This window comes from Dipodomys ordii, unplaced genomic scaffold (assembly GCF_000151885.1).
Source record: "Dipodomys ordii isolate 6190 unplaced genomic scaffold, Dord_2.0 Scaffold1, whole genome shotgun sequence".
Lineage (NCBI taxonomy): Eukaryota > Metazoa > Chordata > Mammalia > Rodentia > Heteromyidae > Dipodomys > Dipodomys ordii.
The window spans coordinates 25,202,905-25,210,422 of NW_012267217.1; positions in this window are offsets into that span (position 1 = coordinate 25,202,905).

The following is a 7,518-nucleotide window of genomic DNA, read 5'->3' on the forward strand; positions in this document are numbered from 1 at the left end:
TTATAGTAGAGTTTGAAATTTGGTATTGATATTCCTCCAGCAGTGTTCTTTCTGTTGAGGAGCGTTTTTGCTATTCGGGGTCTTTTATTGTTCCACATAAATTTTTGGATTGCCTCTTCTATTTCCTTGAAGAATGAGGTTGGAATATTGATAGGTGTCGCATTGAATTTGTAGATAGCCTTGAGAAGTATTGCCATTTTCATGATGTTGATCTTTCCAATCCAGGAGTATGGGAATTTTGCCACTTTCTAAGTTCTGTTTTGATTTCCTTTTTCAAGTTTTTAAAGTTTTCACCGTAGAGGTCTTTCACTTCTTTGGTTAAGTTAATTCCTAGGTATTTTATTTTTTGTGGGGTTATTACGAACGGAGTTTCTTTCCTAATTTTACTCACACTTTTCCCATTGTTGGCATACAGAAAAGCCATTGATTTTTGTCCCTCTCTAAGTCTTTAACCTCAATCATATCTGCAAAGTCACACTGTCTTTGGTAGTAACATAGTTACAGCTTTTCAGGGACTGAGGCCATGGGCACCTTCTGCACCATTATACCATGTGCTAGTACTTTAAGAATCAAAGAATATCATACACCAGAAAAGAGGGCCTAGAGCAAGCATTGCTACATTTTGAATCTAACATTTCAAGATATGGTAGATGAAGAGGAGTAGCAAAAGTTGCTAATAGCTTATACCCCCCAGCTCTGAGCCAGTCATGGGACGCAGAAGAATGGAGCATTTTCATTGGTTAGTCTGGGTCACCTGGCCACTCCTGTGGGGGAAGGGGCGGGGCAATCAGATTGACCAAGTTCAGTGAGACTATATGGAATGGACCTATCTCTCAAATAATGATTTCTGCCCTGGCTACTAAAATGCTGACTTTGTACTCTTAATAGTTGAAGGTATTACTTGGCTTGTCTCTCTTTTGGTGTGTTTTTATCTAGGTGTGCTTCCTGAGACATACTTAAAGATCTTTAATAGCATCAACTTTATTTTGGGCAACCTGAAGCTATGGGTACATTTCTCCCTTTGGAACTAAATAACACTCCAGTCATTCAGTGACCTGAAACTTTAAGGGTATTTCCTGAAATATCTAATTTACTATCAAGTGTGACCTAGGTTTGGAAAAATGAAAATATTGTCACTTACATTCTAATTATAGAGCCAGATGATAATCTTTCTTATAAAAAAACCCCACACAGATCTGTTGGAGGAACAAGTATTTTTACTCTTCCCAAAGAATTACTCTCATGGTTTGGTTTGGTTTTTTGTTCGGTTGTGGGGCTTGAACTCAGCACCCGGGTGCTGTCTCTAGGCTCTTCAGCTCAAGTCTAATGCTCTACCACTGAGCCACAGCACCACTTCTGGTTTTCTGGTGGTTAATTGGTGATAAGAGTCTTACAGAACTTTCCTGCCTGGGCTGGCTTTGAACCTTAGATCTAGCCTTCTGAGTAGATAGGATTACAAATATGAGCCACCACTGCCTACTTTCTCACAACAATTTGAAGATGCCAATTGATTGAATCTTGAAGGAAAATATTTAGTTAGGATTCCAGATTCTCTTTGGAGAATCTCTTTGGTGTCTATGGTACATGTTGATGAGAATTTTGAGGCAAATTCTTATTCCTGACTAGGTCTTAGAGTAAACCAAGATTGGACCATTTGAGTTGTGAGAATTCTCTTGGTCTGATCAGAGTGTTGCCTGAGTCTGTTGGACCCCTCTGATCCCTACTCTGTTCCTCATTTAATGCCGCAGGGTCCAGAATACTGACAGTTGCAATGCTTCCAAAGCAAGAAGAACCCTTTGGGCCTGTTTTTGCCAATCTACCCCTGGAAGAAAAGTAGCCTATGGGAGGAAAGTAATACACCTGAAAGGAAGATAACAAGAGCTCATTATTCAGAGGATAGATGTTTAACTTCTTTTCTTCTGGCAACGAAGGTGGCATCTTTTCACAATCTGGCCTGATTATGTCCTTGGTCTTGACCTGATCTGATGTCCTCCATTCTTGTGGTAAGTGGGCTTGGATGTTAACAAGATAAAACAGGTGGAGTCCCCCCCTGGTTTTTGTGTTTGCCAGTGGGGCAAGAGAACTAGGAAGCCTGGTCTTCCTCAGGAGGACACCAGTAAAATCAAATTCTCAACTTCAACAAGGCCACAATTCAAATCCAAGTTACTGTTGTTTTCTGTCCACTGAATATTGATGACTCATGAAGTTAAGTGCCTTGGGGTGTTTTATAAATACCATAGATGGGGTCCTAGAAACCACTGAAGTGGATCAGAACATTACTTCAATTTAGTTTCTCCTAAGGCCACACACAGAGTGATAAAATTACTCTTCTATTTTCCATCAAATCTGTTCAAGTGTGCTGTCAGGATAAGGTTCAGTGGCACAGTGTATTTCAGTATTCTTCTGAAAGCCTTGAGTTTATCTACATTTCATTACTATGACCAAATATTCAAGATCAGCTTATTCTGGCCCATGTTTCCAGATGTTTCAGTCCACAGTTGCCTGGTCCTACTGCTTTAGGCATTATGGTAGAGCAGTCCTGCATGGTGAGAGGTATGTGAAGGGTACATCTCAAGTGGTAGAGCACCTGCCAGCCAAGCATGAGGTCCTAAGTTTCAAACCTCAGTGCTGTTGTGTCTGCCTGTCATTAAGTCAGTATTCTCCATTTGAAATTTTTTACTAGCCCCAAATCTTTTAAAACGGATAAAGTGTTAGAACAGTCTTAAGTGAAAAAGGCCACTCATGCTTCAGATTTTGTGTGCTAAGAGTTGGAGTGGGTTAGTCTACTGCTGCCATGGCTTTTTTGCTGGTACCCAGTATCCCTGTTGAAGCCTTTTCTGTTTCTCCATCACAGAACTGCCCTTATACTTTTATCTCCCACCACAGTAAGGTGACCAGTCCAAGTCTTCATTCATGCTCACGTGGTGGTTATGACTCTTGGGGCATAACTATAGCACTGTGACATGTCCTAGAATTCTTCTGTGAGGACCATGGATACTTTGGCCCTCGGATGTTATGAATCCTCAGGCTAGAGGGGCTGAAGAAGAGCACACAGTTGTGTTTGAACAAGTTTTTTTTAAATAGGGGATATATTTCTAGACTACAAATTGGTCTTCTTCTTATAGGTCCATTCCCATCTTGATATGGTTTGTTTTGCAAATCTAAATAAAATAAAAATAATATTGATGTTATCTCTTGGTTTTAAAATTTTGTTTTATGGTATTGGGGTCTGAACTCAGCACCTTGTGTGCTTAATTAGGTTAGTGAACTACCACTTGAGTCACATCCCAGACCTCCTTTTGTTTATTTTTCAGTAGGTGTTATATTTTTGTCTGGGTTAACACAGACATATTTATACCTCCTGCACAGTCAGACTAACAGATCTGTGCTACCAAATCCATCTTATTATTTGAGATGGGGGTCTCACTTATTAAAGTTGTCCCCAAACAATGATCCTTTCAACTCTGTCAAGTAGCTGGAATTAAAGGTACTAGCCATTCTTCCCAGCCATTATTTTTCTCAACTGATAAAAAAGCATATTGTGGGGCTGGGAAGGTAGTTCAGTGGTAGAGTGCTTGCTTTGCATGCATGAGGCCCTTGATTCAATTCCTCAACACCACATAATCAGAAAAGGCCAGAAGTGGGGCTAAGGCTCAAGTGGTAGAGCACTATCTACAGCTGAAGAGCTGAGGCACAGTGCCCAGGCCCAGAGTTCAGGCCCATGACCGACAAAAAAAATCATGTTGTAAAAATTGAAGCCATTTAGAAAATTCTTCTAAACCCATTCACCATATTTTATATACTTCCAGATGTTTCCCTTGCATATGTGAGTTTGCACATATATAATTGCATATGTGTGTTTGTGATTTGTATGTGATGTGTATGGTATATGTAGAACTTCTAAGTACAGATTAACAGTGGAATTCTGGCAAATCATGATTAATTTTTTAAATTGTTCTCTTTTCAGCAAACATATTAAGATCTTAGCATTTCGAGAGCAAAATTTCAAAGATCACCAAATATCTATCCCAAGCAGTATACTAATTTGCAGTTTAACCAACATTTTGTCATACCTAACCTAGGATTCTTTATACTGAGAGCTCTGACACTTACCCTCTTGTGAACTACATTAGTTACCTTATTTGCTCTAAAACAAATAAAGTTATGTTTTCCTATTAGAGATATGTTTTTCATTTATATTTAAACTTTTAAGGCATAACAATGTAGCCAGGATTTTCGAAGCCACAGACTTAGTCACTAGTAAAAGTCCTGAATTCCACAAGAAATATTTTCATATAGCAGTTTGAGATTTTCTGCATTTGCCATTTCTTTCAGTGTTTTTAAACTGTATTTTAGTAACTGTATTTTAGCACTCTTCCTTCACATGGATTAGGAGCTTTTCTCTATATCAGTTGCCATAAGAAAAGTCAAAGTCTTGATCATGCTTGCAGAAAGTATCTTACCAAGAATACACCCAGAAAGCTGAGTGCCAGTGCTCATACCTGTAATCTTATAATCTTTGGAAACTGAGAGGAAAAGGATCACAACAGGAAAAGTCTGCTAGCCTTCATCTTAAAAACAAAACCCATAGCAAAAACCAGGACTGGAGGCATGGCTCAGAGGTAGAGAACCAAAAGAGCAAGTATGAGGACCTGAATTCAAATCCCAGAACCTCTCCTACCTCACCTCCCTCTCCCCATGCAAAAAAAGCATGAATTTAATATGTTAAAATAGTGTAGAACTATGCCATCTATGTTATTACAATCTTTGTGATCTTTAAATATATGTATACTACAACTTGGCTTTTCCAGTTTTATGTAGCATCCATGAAGTAAGGAGAAATCATACTTACATTATTACCATATTTTCTATTTTTTCTTCTAGTTGTGGTCCCCATATCATTTCTAAAAATGTTCAGGGCTTATAATGTTGAACCCTGAGCTGTGATCACAATGTTCATGACTGTTTCAATCTTAGTCTGTAGCTTGATGAGTTGAATGCTCACCACTGTCTATTTTGCATGGTGTCTTATGATTGGATAAGGATATTCTTCTCTGGTTTCTTCAAAAAAATGAGCCACGGATGCATATTCCACAAGTGCTAGGGAGTGAAAATAATGAATCTCTAGTCTTTAAACTGGAGTAAGGTTAGGTCAGTTTTAAATCCTGGTGTCACATCTTCTTTCCTTGAGGAAACAATTAGTTACTAAACTAACCATTCACCCTTTGGGTATGGATCTGGAGAAATAAGAGTTCTGTAGGTATTTGAACTTTTTTTTTTTCTGGCCTTGGGACTCAAAATCCTGTCCCTGAGCTCCCTTTTGCTCAAGGCTAGTGTTCTACCACTAGAGCTACAGTGCCACTATCAGATTTCTCTGTGGTTAATTGGAGATAAGAGTCTCACAGGACTTTGCTGCCTTGGCTGGCTTTGATGCTCTCAGCACCCTGGGTAGATAGGATTATGGGTATGAGCCACCAGCATCCAGGTGAAACTTTTTTGACTAGGTTGCTCAAAGTACACCTTGTATTTTTCCCACATAATATTTTCATAGTTTGTTAAGCTTAACGGAACACACACACACCCTGGCACGCACAAGAACTATTCCTCCTTCCTTCACTAGTATTCCTGTTTGTTTTTTAATAGGTTTATTTAAGTAGGGTACAATGGAGTTGTCATTCAACAAAGCAGTTTATGACTATTGTACCTCTTGATCAATGTCGCCCCTTTCAAACATTCTCACCCATCACTCCCAACCCACCCCTTCTCTTACTTTTCTTAATTTTGTAGAATATGTATTGAATTATTTTTTTCCATTTTACAAAGTAGTTTATGTATATACAATTCATCTCAATCTGTGTCAGCCCCTTCAAAATTTTCACCCTCCTTCACCCATTCCTTCCCTTATTTTTCTTAATTTTGTAGAATACACATGAATTTTGACTGCATCTTCTTCCCTTCCCCATTTCTTTTGTCCACCCTCTCCCTTTGGCCTTAGCCCCCTCTTGCAAGTACGTATTTCCTGGTACTTATTTTGTTTGGCTTTGACTTAGTCTTTCTAACAAATTATACTATCTGAGCTCTATACTGCAGTTAATTCATTTGTAACACCACTTGCTTACCACCCAGTGTGTTTACTTAGAGATCTATAGGCACATTCTAGCTGTCACAAATGAGGGAAACCATGTAATCCTTTTTTCTCTGTGTCTGGCTTACTTCATTTAATACAATTTTTCCAAGTCTTTCCATTTCTTTAAAAGTGGTACAATATTCTTTCTGATAGATGAGTATATTCCATTGAGTATATATATATATATATATACACACACACATAATATATATATATATATATATATATACATACCATATATCTATATCTATGTACATCTCACTGGCCTTATTGTATTTGAAGACTATGCAGTAAGGATTAATTACTCTAATTTCTGAATATGATATGGAAAAACATACCTGGATATGAAGGCAAACAAAGGAAGATAAGGGATTGCTTAGACAACTAAGTTATTTCATACTTACAGCCTTCCATTTTGGTCCTTGGCCATGAAGATCAACTGCAAATAACACTAAAAGTCATGGGTCACAATTATCCCCTAACAGTGTGAAAAAGTAATGCAGCCATGAAAGATCAATATGTCCTTAGACAGTGTTCTATATATCCAAAGATGAATGATGAGAGCAGAAAATATCTCTACTCTTTGCCTTTAAGTCTCTAAAAATTCAATTTTTTGACTTCTTCCAAAAAGTGAATTAATCATTTACATAAATAAGGTCAGGTCTGTGGCTAAGAAATAATTAAGAAGACCTGTTTATTGTCAGGCTTTCAAAAGCAGTTTACTGGGAAGAAAAAAAAAGGGAGGTGGAGGTTTCTGATTTAATATTAAGATTATTTCAATGGCAAAAACAGAAATAGAGAAGTGTAGGGGGAGAGGAAATTAAATCTTCATAAGCAGGGGTCAGTATTTATTTTTCTGTAAAGGGCTAAAGAACATAGTTTTCATGGGCCACGTGATGGCTGTTGAAATAATGCGACCATTGTATCATGAAATTATAGACAATGACAGTGAGTAGGATTGTGTTCTGATAAAGCTTTATTTAAATATCAGGGAGTCAGTAGCAGTCTGAGGGCAATAGTTTGTTGACTGATGCTGTTTCCTCAAGTATTGCTGACACCAACTTCCTAGTGAGTGGAAGCATCAGACAACCATTTGTTAAATCTGGCTGTGAGAAGATATCATTTTTAGTCATGTCAAAAGCTGAGATGCTCATGGCTTCTAAGATACTAGCTGCTTATCCAAATCTTCTTTAAAAGATTTTAGGAACATCTTTCTTTTCTATTTTTACTTTTTGGAAGAAGAAACAACAAATCAGAAGGCCTTTCTTTCTTCTTAATGTTTAAACACACGTCAGTAATGGAACCCAGAGGCAGGCCTATAAAATCATACTTGAGGGGCTGGGAAGGTGGCTCAGTGGTAGAGCGCTTGCCTTGCATGCCTGAGGCCCTGG